Source organism: Podarcis tiliguerta, assembly GCF_965153285.1.
Source record: "Podarcis tiliguerta genome assembly, chromosome: 10".
NCBI lineage: Eukaryota > Metazoa > Chordata > Lepidosauria > Squamata > Lacertidae > Podarcis > Podarcis tiliguerta.
In genome coordinates, this window is record NC_139543.1 from 58,614,637 (window position 1) to 58,632,653 (window position 18,017).

The 18,017-nt window shown below is 46.9% G+C and overlaps 1 protein-coding gene across 8 annotated transcripts in view; it reads right to left on the reverse strand.

Moving 5' to 3' along the window:
* Window positions 1-18,017, reverse strand: part of EPS8 (EGFR pathway substrate 8, signaling adaptor) — a 148,898-nt gene that overhangs the window by 113,707 nt on the left and 17,174 nt on the right. Inside the window, exon 1 of one of the 8 annotated variants that reach the window (XR_014502611.1) lies at window positions 15,418-15,648. The exons of 5 other annotated variants lie outside the window; for them this stretch is intronic. The gene's annotated coding sequence lies outside the window, so the exon portion shown is untranslated. Of the gene's footprint in view, window positions 1-15,417; window positions 15,649-18,017 lie in introns of those variants that run through there. 2 more of the 8 variants (XM_083401970.1, XM_083401968.1) reach the window with 2 other exon arrangements.

Below are 18,017 nucleotides of genomic sequence, written 5' to 3' on the forward strand. Positions count from 1 at the left end.
CCAAAATTCACCACTGAACTACAAGTGTTATTCCAATCCTACTAACAATTTTAACTGTTTACAATGGTTTTTAAGATAAATTATAATTTTTCCCCATTCCTCTTTCGGTCTTCCTGATTTCAGATTTTTCTGGTCATTTTTGCCATTTCGGGCTATCTTTTCCATTATGGAGTACAGTTTGTCTCATACTAGGTGTATGCAATGGGTGACCTGAGCGTATCCCCATTTGCTCCCCCAGCTTAACCCTGAATTGTGCATTTTGGCTGTTTTTTTCAAAGGAACATAGGAAGACAGCTGATACTGAGAGAGCCTTGGGTCCACCTAGCTCAGTTCTGCCTCTGCTGACATGGAAGTTGATTTCCAGGGGTTTAGAATAAGGGACTGAAAATGGGACTTGAATGCAAAGCAGATGCTCTGTAACTGAGGGTGTTCCTGAGCTAAGTTGAGTTTTCACTTCCTCCCAGGTGCAGACAACCCCAGCAAAGGTCTTCTCCCTTGCTCCTCAACTGCTTTTTCGCACCTGCAAGCCAAAACTAAGCCAATTGGAAGCAGGCACCTGAGGTGCTTTGCCAGTCACATGGGGAAAGATTCTGCACCTGTGCTTGCAAGGGATTGAAGGCAAAGCAGGAGACACCAAGAACAATCAACACCCCTTGCAGGTAAAGGTAAAGGGACCCCTGAACTTTAGGTCCAGTTGCGGACGACTCTGGGGTTGTGGTGCTCATCTCGCTTTACTGGCCGAGGGAGCCGGTGTACAGCCTCCAGGTCATGTGGCCAGCATGACTAAGCCGCTTCTGGCGAACCATAGTAGCGCACGGAAATGCTGTTTACCTTCCTGCCGGAGCGGTACCTATTTATCTACTTACACTTTGATGTGTTTTCAAACTGTTAGGTTGGCAGCAGACCCCTTGCAGACCCACCCCAAAATTAAAAAAACAGTCTGAATTATTATTTTTTTATGCTTCTGGGTGACCAGGAAAGAAAGCTCAAAAAAGCTAGAACTTTCCCCCTCAGTATAGACAGCTTTAGGTATTTATTTTGTTTGACAAAATTTGTATACCACTTAACTGTAAATAAAACCTCTAAGCAGTTTACAAAGAACATTAAATAATTATTTTAAAGTTTACATTATTATCAACGTTAAAATCAAGTTTATAAAAAACACACAAAACGAATAAAATCAAGAGTTCCAAACTGAAATTACAGATGAAGATACACATCAACGTAACATGTCTGGGTAGACTTGCCTAAACAGAATGCATTTTAGCAGGGCCCGAAAAGGATCCAGGGAAGGCAACTGCCTAATGTCAAGAGGCAAGGAGTTCCAGAGTGTAGGAACTGCCAAGCTAAAAGATTGCTTCCTTACAAGTGCAGAATGAGCATTATTTGGCACTTGTAAAACTGCTGGTGTCCCAGTCTGAAGTGACTGAGTGGACATACATGGTAAACTTGGCATGGGCTGGAGGAAAAAAAAAACAACAATCATGGGTTATTAACTTTGGAAGAATAATAATTGGCAAGGCTGGCCTAGAAATTTGAAGGTGGAGATTTTTCCGATGCACAAGATATCATCGCTCTATTTACTTCAAGGGGTTTTTTTGTGAGTAGGAGGGGTATAAATGAAAGCACATTAGGCGCAGAAAGAGTTGGGATTTACCAGGATTAGCAAGCAACCCAGACGACTCTCCTATATTCAATTAATCTCTCGTTCTTTTGAAACAATCTAAAAAGCAGTTCTGGTCTTTAGGATTAAGTGGTTGTTGTTTTGTTTCTTTCAAAAAGGGGAGGGCTGCTAGGTTTCCATAAACCACGAGCTTTTGCGCAGCGCCATTACGACTCCAGAGGCCAATTAGACAAATCCCAAACCACGCTGGATTGGATTGAGAGTTTGTTTGTTTGCACACCGATGGCATGCGCGTGTGAAAACAAACACCTCTCTCCCACAGCTAGAAACAGCTGACATTTATGTTCTAGCGGCTCTGTAAAAGGTGAGCGTCCCTGGAGAATTTCACAGCATGCCTGGTGGGGGGGAAAGAATCTGGAAAATTGACTGTTGCTACACCAGCTCACTTTTCACCTGCTCAGATATGTATGTTTCCGCTGGGTTCACCTCTGTCGCTACAGACCTCTCTGGAAACTTGCCATAAAGGAGGTGTGAGGTGAGAAAGACACTCAGTGCGGATTTTAAAGGATTTCATACCCAGCTGGTTGGGCCATATTTGATAAAGCAGTGCATTTGATATCTCGACTGCGCTAAAACTGGGCCTCTGCCCACATCACTTTCTTATAATAGGTGATGTTCCAGCTGTGTTTTCCACACAGATCCATCCTCATTAAAAAAGATACCTATGTTTCTGTCTTTATTTATTTAAAATATTTATGCATCACTGTGGCGTTCGTACGGAGCCCCCGGTCGTCTCACGGACTATTGTCCTGTACACCACTAATCCGCTGCCACCAACCAGGTCCTCCCTGGTAAAATCACTTCAGCCTTTCAATTCATAAAGAAGAGTGTATTTTATTTCAGACTTAAAACAAAACTATTACAGCATTCCAAACAGTGTTCCTCTTTACTTTCTTAGTCTTATGTTCCTCTCTCTATCTCTGCTACCACCCCACACTCAGAGACCAATGCCCTAACTGTCTCTCTATTACCAACTGCCTTTCCCAACCAGCCAACCCACTCAAAAACCAACCAACTACCCACCCACAACTCCCAACGAACTCCCCCCAGAACTCCTCCCAGAACTCCTTTATAGACCCACTGACTCCACCCCCCTGGGTCCTGTCTGTGCAACCTATTTAACTATTTCCCCTCCAGCACTCTCTCATACATGGTAACGTCACAACCACCAATTCATAGAAGATATCGAGGCGAAACACAGCAATGTACAGTGCCATCGCAACTTAGGCAAGCGTCACGTTCCCGGGGCTTGCAGGTGACAGCAAAATCGTGCAAACTGAGAAAGACCATACTGTCTGAGATCTCGCAGGATCCCAGACGCCCTGTGAAATCTTGTGCATCCCTCCCAGAGCTTGGTAAGCAAAGCAGAGGGGTTAGAAACTCTTTCCGTGAAGCCTCCCAGAGACCAGAAAACTAAGTTCTCCTGCCCAGTCTTTCTATTTATTTATTAACTGGCCATAAAGCTGCGATCGCAAAAGTAAAACTAAACTGTGATCCTACTGCATAGATTCATAGAGTTGAAAGGGACCATGAAGATCCTCTGATCCAACCCCCTGCAATGCAGGATTCTTTCGCCTAACATGGGGCTTGAACCCTTAACCCTGAGATTAAGAGTGTCATGCTGTATTGACTGAGCTATCCCTGTTTACGTGCAATGAAAGAGAGAGCACCACACTACAGAGAACACCATAATAATGATCCCAAACATTTCCCTGTGTATCAAAGTACATCAGTCACCAGCTTCTTCTATCTCTGTTACCTTCACAGTTAGTGGAATCTGTACATGGGCCTTTTTTCCACTGAGTTCTGTTCAAAGTAGACTCATTGAACTTTAGGTTCCTACTCTGAGCTACCATTGGATACAAGCCATGTAATTTCCTTTCAAAGACACAAGACGAGCTCTACTGGACCAGACCAAAGAACAGTGTTGAAACCACAATACAGTGGTACCTCGGGTTAAGAACTTAATTCGTTCCGGAGGTCCGTACTTAACCTGCAACTGTTCTTAACCTGAAGCACCACTTTAGCTAATGGGGCCTCCTGCTGCTGCCGTGCCGCTGGAGCACAATTTCTGTTCTCATCCTGAAGCAAAGTTCTTAACCTGAGGTAATATTTCTGGGTTAGCAGCAGTGGCGCAGCGTGGGTTGTCAGCACCCAGGGCAAGGCAAGTAATTTGCGCCCCCTAACCCATGGATTTGCGCCCCCTAACCCTATCCCCCAGATGTTGCGCCCGGTGCGGCCGCCCCCCCTGCACCCCCCACGCTACGCCACTGGTTAGCAGAGTCTGTAACCTGAAACGTATGTAACCCGAGGTACCACAATATCCCTTTCTAAGCGCGATGCAGTCACATCTTGGTTTAGCTAATCCTTAACCATGGCTTTAAGTATTCAGAGGTAATGCAGAACTATACCTGCCTGATACTGGATCTGCGAAACAGAGATATGCTGAACCACAGTTATGTCTGCCAAGAACCACTGTCATATTATCAAATTTACAGCTGAGGCCGGTCTTGCAAATTCAAAATTGTGCTTATGCCTTTAAAATCTCTGCTTGCCAAATATAGACAGATAGATCTGTGTTCGCATTCCAAATCCTAAAGGTTTTATTATTAGCAGCTTCTTACATGGAAATCAAAGCTAATCTGCTTTCCAAAATGGTAACGGCGGAAGCAGAACCCACGCTTCCGTAGACAAAATTGTTTTAGCGATGGATTTTTAGTACTGGGTTCTGGGCCACGTTAAGTAGCTCAGAAAACAGATTTCACCAGTAAGCGTAGGAGACAGTACCCGCTAATACGATTTCACTGTTTATAGCTCTGGATGTGGAAGCAATTAATGAATGATGGCTGCACAAGCAAAACAGCAGATAGTAATGTGGGACAAGGAGTAAATTTGTGGAGGTGGCTTGGCTTGAATTGGGCTCCCTTCTGGGAGGTTGTTAGCCTGCCTTAAGTCACAGGATTTGCTCTATAGTCAGAGAAAAGGATGTTGGTCACATCGGAAGGAGCTTTAAATATATATTTGAGGATCATATGTTCACATTAGGGGTGTTTGCACATTCAGATGAATGCACAGAGGGGCTCCTGTTTTTTTCTTATCTGCAATGGAAGGAAAAGAGGTTCCCTCCTTAACTGGAGGTCTCTACCAGTTTCATGAGTGATTACTGAGACAGCCTGAATTCGCTTGAAGGAGAGGAGACCCACTGGCTACAATTCTAAGAGAAGCAAAACTGTTTACAGAAATGAAGCTCCCTAGTTTCATCTATATGCAGCCACTGAGAGAGATCATCAGGAGGTTTGGGCTGGGTGTTCATCAGTATGTGGATGATACCCAGCTCTACCTCTCTTTCAAATCAGAACCAGTGAAGGCGGTGAAGGTCCTGTGTGAGTGTCTGGAGGCGGTTGGAGGATGAATGGCGGCTAACAGATTGAGGTTGAATCCTGACAAGACAGAAGTACTGTTTTGGGGGGAAGAGGGAGTGGGTATGGAGGACTCTCTGGTCCTGAATGGGGTAACTGTGCCCCTGAAGGACCAGGTGCGCAGCCTGGGAGTCATTTTGGACTCACAGCTGTCCATGGTGGCGAAGGTCAATTCTGTGTCCAGGGCAGCTGTTTACCAGCCTTATCTGGTACTCAGGCTGAGATCCTATCTGCCCGTGAACTGTCTTGCCAGAGAGGTACATGCTCTTGTTATCTCCCGCTTGGACTACTGCAAAACACTCTATCTGGGGCTACCTTTGAAGGTGACCCAGAAACTACAACTAATCCAGGATGTGGCAGCCAGACTGATGACGGGGAGTGGCTGCCGAGACCACATAACACCAGTCTTAAAAGACCCACATTGGCTCCTAGTACGTTTGCAAGCACAATTCAAAGTGTTGGTGCTGACCTTTAAAGCCCTAAACAGCCTCGGCCCAGTATACCTGAAGGAGCATCTCCACCCCCATCATTCAGCGCAGATACTGAGGTCCAGTGCCGAGGGCCTTCTGGTGGTTCCCTCATTGCGAGAAGACAAGTTACAGGGAACCAGGCAGAGGGCCTTCTCGGTAGTGGCACCCGCCCTGTGGAACGCCCTCCCATCAGATGTCAAAGAAATAAACAACTATCAGACTTTTAGGAGACATCTGAAGGCAGCCCTGTTTAGGGAAGCTTTTAATATTTGATGAATCATTGTATTTTAATATTTTGCTGGAAGCCACCCAGAGTGGCTGGGGAAACCCAGCCAGATGGGCAGGGTATAAATAAGAAGTTGTTGTTGTTTTGTTGTTGTTTTACAATTCAGTGGATGAAAAAGAAAATAAAACCCCAAGATGTCTGTTGGTCCCTATATATTGGGAAAGGTGGTTGGGGGCAGGGGATCTAGTATAGAGAAGTAGCTAGACTGCTGGACCGAGACCTGGAGATGCCTGGATTGAACCCGCGACCTTCTTCACACAAAGCAGTTACTCTGCCATTGAACTACAATCCTTCCCCCTACATGGCTACATGCAACAAGTCAAAAGTTCCCACCTACAGAGGGCGTAGTTAAATCGTATAAGAAAAAAGCAGTCCACCCAGACTTGGAGGAAATGACAAAAGAACGATTCCAAAAATGAGGGCGGGAAGAACAAAGAACTCAAGATAACTGTTCGCAATCCAATTAAAATTAACAAAGAGAGAAGGGATTACACGCTGTAAAGCAAAATTTGCTGAACATCTTCATCTAGGCTTTCCTGCCTGCAATTTGTCTAAGTTGGGCACTGCATTCTCTCCATTCTTCCTCATTTACTGAAAGTTTTTTATCATGCCTTTTTTCATTTCCAACACAGCAAGGAGTCATTAAGGTAGTAATCCTACACATTCCTTGAGGGGAAGCTTTTGTCGAGTAGATGGTGATACGACTGCACTGTCAGCACAGAAGAACCGTTTTCTTCTTTTGCTTCCTAAAGAGAGCGCTTTATTCCAAATTCCTCCATGTTATCATCTCCCCCCTGCCTTTACCCCCTAGCTTGCATTCATTTGAGACACTGGCCAGGTCAGCAACTCAAAACAGACCCCAGTAGCTTGCAATCCATTGTGATACCCACTATCAGTCGCAGTCCATATTGCAAGCCAGTTTGGGACATTGCCCCGTCAATGACCCGTGCTCAACATAACCTTGCCATATGTCTTCTAGCTATTGATTCTCCAGAACTGGGACCCTGTCCAGTTCTCCACCCCCACCCCACCCCCCGCAAGGTGAAATCATTGCAACTTTGCTTCCAGTAACCACACACACACACTCGCCTTCGGCCACTTCTTCCTATTTGCCAGGAGAAAAAGCAGCTGCTGCCCGTTCCGTAACGCAAAAGCAGAGCTGGTGAAAGGAAAAGCTCTCTGACACTGCAAAGCAGAACAGTCCTCTTTCTGTTTCTCCAGAATAAACCATGGTTGGAGTTCAGGAAGCACCTCTTTGCATGCCAGCCGGAAGGCACATTTGAAATAAAAATACAATCCAGTTAAAAGTGGGCAACCGTTCTCTCCGAGACATCTGAGAAGGTGCACTTTGAGAAATGCCGGGTTAACATCACTGCCTGAGATTTAGTCGTTTGCATGTGCCAATTAAGTTGCACAGCCTGTGTTTCTACAGCATGCTGATAAACCGTGCGCTAAATCATTGATTGCTTTGCGGGCACAGACAGTAACTGTTTTACAAGCTACAGACCAATGCACAGCATTGGCAGAACACACAGCACGTGAGCAGCAGGTTAATAAGCAAAGATCAATATTAGCACTGTCAACTATTTAACCATTTCTTGTTTTGAAAACTGATTAGCTGGGTGAAAGCAAGACCATCAGTACCACATTTCCCCAAAATTGGTAGCATTTTGAGCACCTTGCTTGTCAGACCCTACTTACCCATAGAGCTAGGGCACTGCCCTGGATCTCAGGCTAGGGACAAACCCTCTGATTAAAAAAAGCAGCAATTCTGGAGATTTAAAGTATGTTTCATTTACCGTATTTTTCGCTCTATAGGACGCACTTTTTCCCCTTCAAAAATGAAGGGGAAATGTGTGTGCGTCCTATGGAGCGAAGACACCATAGCCCCGCGACCCTCTCCCGGCTGGAGAGGTGACGCGCGGCTATGGCAGGAGCCTCTTTAGCCGCGCACCACCTCTTCAGCTGGGAGAGCGTGTGCGGGGCTAAAGAAGCCACAGCCCCGCGACCCTCTTCCAACTGAAGAAGTGATGTGCGACTATGGCAGCAGCCTCTCCGCTGCGCCTTTCCACTGCTCCCTGACTTGCTCTTTGGGGCTGGTGGTGGGCTTCCCCCCGCCAGCCCCGAAGAGCAGGTTGAAAGGAACCTGAAGCCTGGAGAGCAAGAGGGGTCGGTGTGCACTGACCCCTCTCGCTCTCCAGGCTTCCAAGGTAGCCGCCTGAACGCACCTTAAACGGCACCTTGTTTTAGAGCGGGAAAACAAGAGGGGGAAAATCCTCCCTCTCTCTGCGCAGCGCCTCCTGCCGCTTCGCTGAATGGCCGCTGAGCAGAGAGGGGAAAATTTTTTTCCTTGTTCTCCCCCCTCTAGGTACATGTGATGTGAAGCACAAGTGAAATAAGAATGCTTTAAATAAAATAAATAAATCCACTCAGGCTGTGTCATCAGCTGCCTGAAATCCAGAGTGAACAAACAGGATTTTGTGAGTAGATCTGATGTTAAAACTGCTTAGGTCAGGGAAGTTGTTGGTCTGTAATTCCCACCAGCATGGTCAATGATTGGGGATGACAGGAGTTAGAGCCCAACAACATCTAGAGGGCTACAGGTCCCCCGTCTCCTGGGTGACTGCCAAGCTAGAGGCCATCTTAGACTGGGAAGTCCTGGGTTCAAATTCAGCCCAGTCATCACTTCCTTTGGGTGTTTTTGCACAAGGTAAAAAAAGGTAAAAGACCCCCGGATGGTTAAATCCAGTCAAAGGAGACAATGGGGCTGCAGTGCTCATCTCACTTTCAGGCTGAGGGAGCCAGCATTTGTCCACAGACAGCTTTCCAGGTTATGTGGCCGGCATGACTAAACCACTTCTGGCACAACGAGACAACGTAACGAGTGCCAGAGCCCACGGAAATGCCATTTACCTTGCTGCCACAGTGGTACCTATTTATCTACTTGCACTGGCATGTTTTCAAACTGCTAGGTAGGCAGGAGCTGGGACATAGCAACGGGAGCTCACCCCATCACGGGGAATCAAACCGCCAACCTTCCGATCGGCAAGGCCTAGGCTCAGTGGTTTAGACCACAGCGCCACCCACATCCCAGCTCAATCCACCCCTTTGCCCCCTCACATGAACGCATTGGGGAATGGTATACGGAGGCCAAAACCAAGCCTGGTCCTCTTCCAGTTCTGTCACAGCTACAAACTGGAGAGTCTATAAGGATCAGTTCAACAGCACAAACTACCAATAGTACTCATTTTTTTGAGAGAGAAATCAGTCTGGCTCCCTGCTTGCAGCATTTTACTTTACTGTTGCTCCCACCCCGGAAAATTTCCTGCAGGTGTCCAGGGGCATGGTTAAAGTTTGAAATAACGGATGATTAATCACACCCTGTAACTGATGTGTGGTTTAGAGCCCATAAGCTTGGGGGGTGGGGAGATTTTGTGCTCTCCACTTCTCAAGATGGAAGAAGTTCAGGGCTGCTTTTCCCTCCACTGTTGGGTGGCAAAGCATCAAAGCCTGAGGAATCCTGGGAGCTGTGGTTTGTTAAGGACCCTGGGAACTGTTAGGAGACCCCTGTTCCCCTCACAGAGCTCCACTTCCCAGAGTTGTTTTATAACCAATTAGTAGGGAACCCACTTAACTAAAACCTCCAACATTTGTGTAGCCATTTTCATTTATTTGTATTTGTATTATTTTGTTTCTTAGCTGTTTGTTGCACTGAGCTCCTGTGAGAGGAAGAGCAGGACAGAACTTTAATAAGCAATAATAACAATTAATTGGGATCAAGTGTTAAGAGAGTTAAAGCATCATATCCAGCTCCCATAATGCAAAGAGGCACTGACCAACTCCCGTGGGTAGGAAGCTCATGGGACCAGAGCATATAGCAAGCTTTGTTGTTGTTATTTAGTCGTTTGGTCGTGTCCGACTCTTCGTGACCCCATGGACCAGAGCACGCCACGAACTCCTGTCTTCCACTGCCTCCCGCAGTTTGGTCAAACTCATGCTGGTAGCTTCAAGAACACTGTCCAACCATCTCGTCCTCTGTCATCCCCTTCTCCTTGTGCCCTCCATCTTTCCCAACATCAGGGTCTTTTCCAGGGAGTCTTCTCTTCTCATGAGGTGGCCAAAGTCTTGGAGCCTCAGCTTCAGGATCTGTCCTTCCAGTGAGCACTCAGGGCTGATTTCCTTAAGAATGGATAGGTTGGGTCCTCTTGCAGTCCATGGGACTCTCAAGAGTCTCCTCCAGCACCATAATTCAAAAGCATCAATTCTTCGGCGATCAGCCTTCTTTATGGTCCAGCTCTCACTTCCATACATCACTATATATAGCAAGCTACCTTATACAAAGTCAGGCAGCCTGTCCATCTAGCTTAACATTGCCAACACTGACTAGCAGAGGCTAGCTAGTGATTCAGAAGCATGCTTTACTTGAGATTCCTGCATTGCAGGGGGTTGGACTAGATGACCCTCGGGGTCCCTTCCGATTCTATGATTCTGTTGCCAATCCTATCTAGAGATGCCAGGGGTTTGACCTGGGATCTTCTGCACGCAAGGCTGATGCTCTGCTACAGAGCTGCAGCCTCGTTCTGTAGAACTGTTCTGTTGTGCTTAATTTTATTTACAGCGCATTTTATATCCCACATCTGCGGCGCAAAACAGCTCTCCCGACAACCGTAACAAATCCATTTTAAAAACAATTTAACAGCGTGCTCTAATGCATTAAGAGCAACACCACAGGAAAACAGAAGTCATATAAAAACAAGAAACAAACTTGGAAAAGTTGGTTTATTCAAAGAATTCTATCCATTTTTAAGGAGGACTGGGGGGGGGGTATGTGCGTGTTTGCCTGTTGCCAGAAAACAAACATACATGTCAGTGGGTGCCAAGTGAGCATTCCACAGTCCCCCCCCCCGACTGCTACCTGCCTAATTTCAGAAGTTAGAGACAACATGCAGGTACATGCATGAAACAAAGGCCCTTCAGGGATGCAGGTTCTTGACATAAAAAGTTATAAAACTGGGAAACAGGGAGGAATCTATGGCCCTGCAATGTTTTGGGACTTACACCCCCTGACCACCGACTATGCTGGCTGAAGCTGATGAGAGTTTAATTCTAGCAACACCTGGATAAGGCAAGCAAGGCTGGGGACAACATCCCACAGGGGATTCCCTGCTCCAAAGTTCAAAGAGCTGCTGAATTTGCCAGAAAGGCCTTCAGCAAGTCCTTCCCTTAGCCTTCATCCCCAGATAAGGATCTGGTCCTAATGCTGGTCTACCCTATAAGGTTGTAAATGATGGTTGACAGGGGTGGCTAAAAAGATTCCTCCTCCCCAAAAATGGAATTTGTAGGTAGAGTTATGTACAGTGGTACCTCGGGTTCTCCTGCAAACCTAGGAGTTCGAAAGCACATCAAAGTACAAGTAGATAAATAGGTACCACTCTGACAGGAAGGTAAACGACGTTTCCGTGCGCTGCTCTGGTTCGCCAGAAGCGGCTTAGTCATGCTGGCCAGATGACCCGGAAGCTGTACGCCAGCTCCCTCGGGCAATAAAGCGAGATGAGAACCGCAACCCGAGTCGGCCACGACTGGACCTAATGGTCAGGGGTCCCTTTACCTTTACCTCAGGTTACATATGCTTCAGGTTACATACGCTTCAGGTTCCAGACTCTGCTAACCCAGAAATAGTACCTCGGGTTAAGAACTTTGCTTCAGGATGAGAACAGAAATCATGCAGTGGCAGCAAGAGGCCCCATTAGCTAAAGTGGTACCTCAGGTTAAGAACAGTTTCAGGTTAAGAATAGACCTCCAGAATGAATTAAGTACTTAACCTGAGGTATCACTGTACTAGGCATTGCTTCCTATGACATTTCCATCTGTGCAGGGACTAGGGACCCTGGGCAGGCAGGCAGCACTGGGCATTATTTTGTGGTTGTTGTTTTTTTAATATTGTAATTTTATGTTGTGAACTGCCCTGAGACCTACGGATATAAGGCAGTATACAAATTTAATTAATAAATAAGCACCTCCCTGCCTGTGCTTAAACCAAGATCCTTGGTTCTGTCTCCAAAGGGAGACTATCATCTTTCACTCTTCCTCCTCCTCCTGTTGTTCCTGCTGCGGCAAAGTCATTTTACATAATGTCTATGGAGCAGGGCGAGAAGAATCACAGAACAACGGAACTATTCATTGTGGGTTTATCTTTCCATTCTGTTTGACAAATGTGTAGCCTTTCCTGCTTCCTTGTAGACCGGAGAAAACCTCGCCCTTGCTCAGGGTGCTGTTTTGCAGGACACCTTGAACCCATCTCCCTTGAACATTTAAAGCTGCAGCACCCCACTTTAAACAAGTTTATTTGACACCTTTGCCGGACAAAGTTCACACCACACACTGAAACACTGTTATACTACTTTAACAGTCATGGTATCAAATCCTGGGAACTCTGGTTTGTTCAAGGTGCTGAAAGCTGACAGGAGACCCCTCACAGAGCTACAGTTCCCAGTGTTCCCTAGGAAGAAGTCAGGGACAACTCAGCTGTCAGACTACAAGACTCTTAGGGTTGTGGGTTCAAGCCCCACTTTGGGCAAAAGATTCCTGCATTTCAGGGAATTGGACTAGATGGTTCCTCATGGTTCCTTCCAACTCTATGATTCTAGAAGAGGGATTGACTGTTAAACCACCCTGGGAATCATAGCTCTGTGGGAGAAACAGGGGTCTCCTATCAACTCACAGCACCTTTGTCAAAGTACAGTTCCCAGGATTCTTTGGGGGCAACCACAACAAGTATTAAAAGAGCACTTTAATATTTGGTGTGAATGTAGCCAATTAATAAACAATGGATCCAGAATGCCGGACCATGGTGAGTCCAGTTGTGGGTCCAATTCAAGGCCACGCAATGAGACGAGGTGGGGGAAGGGAACCAGCTAAAAAAGGAGGCAATTTCAGGAACAAGCAACGCAGATGCAAAAACCATACTTCGATAGACTGCTTCTCAATGGTCCCTGCTTCACATTTGAGTAGATGAAGCCTTTCAGCACACAAGAATATTGCCCTTATACAGCACAGATAATTTGAATGTGGGCACGCATAATCAAATTATTTAGCCTGAAAATCTGGATGCTATGAAAAGGATCACAGGAGTTAATGTGGAGATTGAAAACATACACACACACACACGACCATAAAAGAATAAGCCGCAATAAACTAATTCACGTTCTAACGTGTGACAAAGGACTCTGCTGTTTTTGCTGCCGCTAGCTAGAGTAGTTACTGCCTCAGGAAAAGCCGTCCTCCAACCGGGCGCCATCCAGGAGTCCGGAACTACAACTCCCACCAGCTCCACCAGCCTGGCCAGGGTTCGTGGACTATGGGGGCTGCAGCCCAACAGCAGCCAGAAGGAACCAATGTGACATAATGGTTAGAGCAGGGGTCAGCAAACCTTTTCAGCAGGGGGCCAGTCCACTGTCCCTCAGACCTTGTGGGGGGCCAGACTATATGGGGGGGGGGGATGAACGAATTCCTATGCCCCACAAATAACCCAGAGATGCATTTTAAATAAAAGGACACATTCTACTCATGTAAAAACACCAGGCAGGCCCCACAAATAACCCAGAGATGCATTTTAAATAAAAGGACACATTCTACTCAGGTAAAAACACGCTGATTCCCGGACCGTCTGCAGGCCAGATTTAGAAGGCGATTGGGCTGGATCTAGCCCCCGGGCCTTAGTTTGCCTACCCATGGGTTTTGCAGTGATTCTCAACCTGTGAGACCCCAGATGTTGTTGGACTACAACTCCCATCATCCTTGAGCTCTGGCCTTGCTAGCTAGGGGTGATGGGAGTTGTAGTTCAACTATATCTGGGGACCCACAGGTTGAAAAAGGCTGGAGAGGGTTGGACTAGGACCTGGGAGAGCAGGGTTTGAACCACCACTCAGCCAAGACGCTCACTGATCTCTTAGCCTAACCTACCACCCAGCGTTGTTGTGAGGATGAAATTGGGGGGAGGAGGGGAACCAAGTGCACCTCCTTGAGATCATTGGAAGATAAAGGTGGTATATAAACATAATGAATAAACAAACAAACAAACGTCCTCTCCCTTCATAAGCAGGGGATGGCAGAAGGACGGTTATTGCGGCTTCTGCCTGCAGCTGGTACCAGAACAGAAATTAAACTAGTGAGCGGGGCGTGATTAGAGGTGTCAAACCCAAATCCAGTTTTGGGAATCCTCTCCTATGTACACCAGTGAGCATGAACAGCCCTTCCCCTAGCCTAGTGCATGATCGCCACAGGGGAGTGAGGTATAAAGACAAAGGCTACACAAGAGTAGGAAGAGCGGATGAAGCTCCCTAAATCTTAAGCTTTCTGCAAAGAATCATAGAATCGTAGAGTTGGAAGGGACCCCAAAGGATCTAACCCAACCCCCTGCAACAGTGGCATAGCGTGGGTTGTCAGCACCCGGGGCAAGGCAAGTAATTTGCGCCCCCCCCCCGCTGCACTGTCCCTCCCCCAGATAGTCCCTCGCTCTCTCTCCGCACCGCACCGCACGCCTGCCACCCTCCCCTCCACAGTGGGCGGCGACCCGGCGGCTCGGATCGGATTCGCACAGCCAGCCCTGCAGTGAGAGAGAGAGAGAGCCAGGTAGGGGCAGAGAGCTGTGAGTGCGAGCGCCCCCCCCCGATGTTGCACCCGGTGCGGCCGGGCCCCCCTGCACCCCCCACGCTACGCCACTGCCCTGCAATGTAGGAAATCTCAACACATGGTCTCGCATTCAAATCAAAAGCTACTTAGCTTTGCAAATGTCTTAGCAGTTTTGTTTCAGGTTCTTCCCCGCCTAAAACCTTTAAGCCCACCCCACCACCCACCCCAAATTATAGCTGGGAATTTAACACTGTAAAAATGTAAGAATTAAAAATTAAGGTGCAGAGGGCACAGATTCAAATTTGGAAATGTTAAAGTTGTACACCTAAAATAAAATAAAAAAGCAAAAAAAAAATCTGCTGTAGAAGTTGTACACTTACGTTTCTAGTATATACACAAAGTATCAAATGTGGGACAGTAATAATGATGCAACAAAACAACACCACCACAAACTGGCTTATAAGTATAAAACCAAATTTACTAGAATAACAACTAGAATAGAGATAGACTTGTAACCATTCAAGCAACAAACATACTAAGGTGCCATGTGCAAAACAAAGCCTGGAGATACTGTAAACATGGAGTGGATAAATGTACAACTGTATCTTAACAAGTTACATGTGCAGGAAACGTTATACAGACTGGATGAATGAACCGTTCAACAAGCAGCATAGGTTTCTACACAACGAACCTTGATCCAGAAGATGTGAAATGCATGAAGCCGTCAAAATATTAAGTCAGATCATTGGTTGGAATATCTAGCTGAGGGTTGTTTATTTTGACAGGCAACAGCTCTACAATGGTGGAGGGAATCTTTTATAGCCAGGGAGTGAATTTGTAGCTTTCTGCATGCAAACCATGTGCTCTAAGCACTGAAGAACACTTCCTCTCCTACAGCTCCTAGGTTTCTCAGATCCCTGAGCTTACCTGAATGGCTCTTCAAAGCACACCTGTACACACGGAGGATGACGCAGTTGAGTGAGCCATTATTTCACACACGGCGTTGTTTGTTATTTGAGGTCAACATCCAAAGCCTCTCATTTTAAGAAACAGAAACCGAGAGTGGAAACTTGTGTCTTTTCCCAATGCGTGATCAGCTTGGGAGGCCTCGATGCAGCTTAAGGATAAATTAAAAAGGATTAGATTTCACTCCTCAATTAAATAATCACGCTCTGCCTAAGATGCCCTAATGCATCCGCAGAGTGCCCTGACAGCCGCGAAATGACCTGTGACGTTTTGAAAAGGCAAATATTGACTTGGTGGCACGCTGCTGGTTGCTCCTTGTTCCAGAGAGTTGACTGGTTCACCCCTGCTTAAAGAAAAAGAAAGGAAGAAAGACCCTTTGCACTGCCTACAGCCACCAGTGCAAAACGAGCTCGCAGAGAAGGAACGGCAAACTTAAAAGATAAAGGCAAGTCATGGATGCTGGAAAAGAAATTTGCACTAGCAAGGCATCCATTCTTACGGCAGGAGTGTGCCCATTTGTACAGGGAGGGAGGTTTTAAATCCTGCAAGAACTCCAGAGGGTGGAACATTTTTAATATATAAATATAGGTTTTTTCCACTAGCCAGGCTCTGTGCCTGGAAAAAAGCCAACTTTAAGGAGACGCTGTGGTGTTTGCAGGGGTTGGGGGCTGGAGAGCCCTGGGCAGGGCTAAGCAGCCTTCTTTCTCGCCAGTTCTTCCCTGAAAACGTCTTTCTGCCTTCTCCCCCCACCGTCAAAATACAGGTGTATTGTTAACAGGTAGGTTACATGCTTGAGTAAAGTGTATTTGCCAGTTTAAACATAGGCTTCCACCCTAGGTTTGCATAAGGAAATGAGGAGGCTCCTGCAATGTCCATCAATGGCTCCCCAAGAGGATTAGAAATTAATGGAGGGCAAGCTTATTATTGATCGATTGCTTTTATATCCCACCTTCCCCCCCCCCAAGGAGCTCAAGGTGGCATTCATGCTTCGTGCCCCTCCTCATTCAATCTCCACCACTACCCTGTGAGGTAGGCAAGCCAGAGAAGCAGTGACAGGTCCAAGGTCATCTCAGTGAGCTTCACAACCGAGTGGGGATTCAAACCCCGGCCTCCCAAGTCCTAGTCCGACATTCTAACCACTACGCCACACCGGCTGCTTAGCCATGATGGCTATTGCTCTGCCTCCACAGTCAAAGGCAGCAACGCTTCTGAACACTAGGCGCTGGGCACCACAGGAGAGAGACAGTGCTCTCGTGCTTGTGGGTCCTGCTTTAATTCACAGGCGTCTGGTTGACCACTGTGAGAGCAGGATTCTGGACTAGATAAGCCTTGGGTCTGATCCAGAGGTCTCTTTCAGGAGTACCCAACATGGTGGTTTACAGTACATGCATGGGATGCGGGTGGCGCTGTGGTCTAAACCACTGAGCCTCTTGGGCTTGCCGATCGGAAGGTCGGCGGTTCAAATCCCGGCGACGGGGTGAGCTCCCATTGCTCTGTTCCAGCTCCTGCCAACCTAGCAGGTCGAAAGCACACCAGTGCAAGTAGATAAATAGGTACTGCTGCGGCAGAAAGGTAAACAATGGTTTCCGTCAAGGTGTTCCGTTGTGCCAGAAGGGGTTTAGTCATGCTGGCCACATGACCCGGAAAGCTGTCTGTGGACAAATGCCAGCTCCCTCGGCCTGAAAGCAAGATGAGCACCACAACCCCATAGTCGCCTTTGACTGGACTTAACCTTCCAGGGGTCCTTTACCTTTATGGTACATTGCAAGGGGTTGGTCTAGATGACCCTTGGATCCCTTCCAACTCTAAGCTTCTATGATTATGCACGTTCCAGCAAGCTGGAAGAATACTTGCACTCAATCAGCACGCCACACACAGAGACGGTACATTTCTAATTATAACAATGTTAATTATCGCACCTTTGGTCAAAGACGAGAACATTTAGAAAGGGGGTGGGGGGAGGGGGAGGGAGATGCTTCTTCCCTGCTGCGATTTGAGTGCGCTAATGCACTTTCTCCCTTTCGCTTTCCACTTCTCTGTCTCACGTGGGGAAACCTTAATGAGAGGGAGGGAGGGAGGGTGGGTGGGTGGGAGAAGGGAAGCTTTGGGGAGGCTCGATAAGCCAAGGAAATTATGCAGCGTTTAAGCAGTGACTCAGAACCGCCAGATTAAAGGCCCCATTATAAATGCCGCCACATCCCTAATCTTCAACAAATTTGGATTAACCAGCTGCTTGACCTTAACTCTTTGGGTGAAGACACTTCTGACAATGGAGAGTGGAAGACTACATCTGTACAAAAGGCCGCAAGGCAGATCTATCTGCCAGATGTGTCAAGACGTCTCCTGAATCTCAGGTGGTTCACATAGGCCTCTTTGAAGTGTTGTCATGTCCACTTATGCACTTGCAGTTCTAAATGGGTTGCCTTTTTTAAGGGAAATAAATGGATTTATTAATAATTTGCCTAACTATTATACAGTGGCAACGACACAGCTTCATTCTTGCCACGCTCCAGGTTTTTGTTATGCCCTCGCCACAAGGGGCACCAGTGGAAATTGGGTTG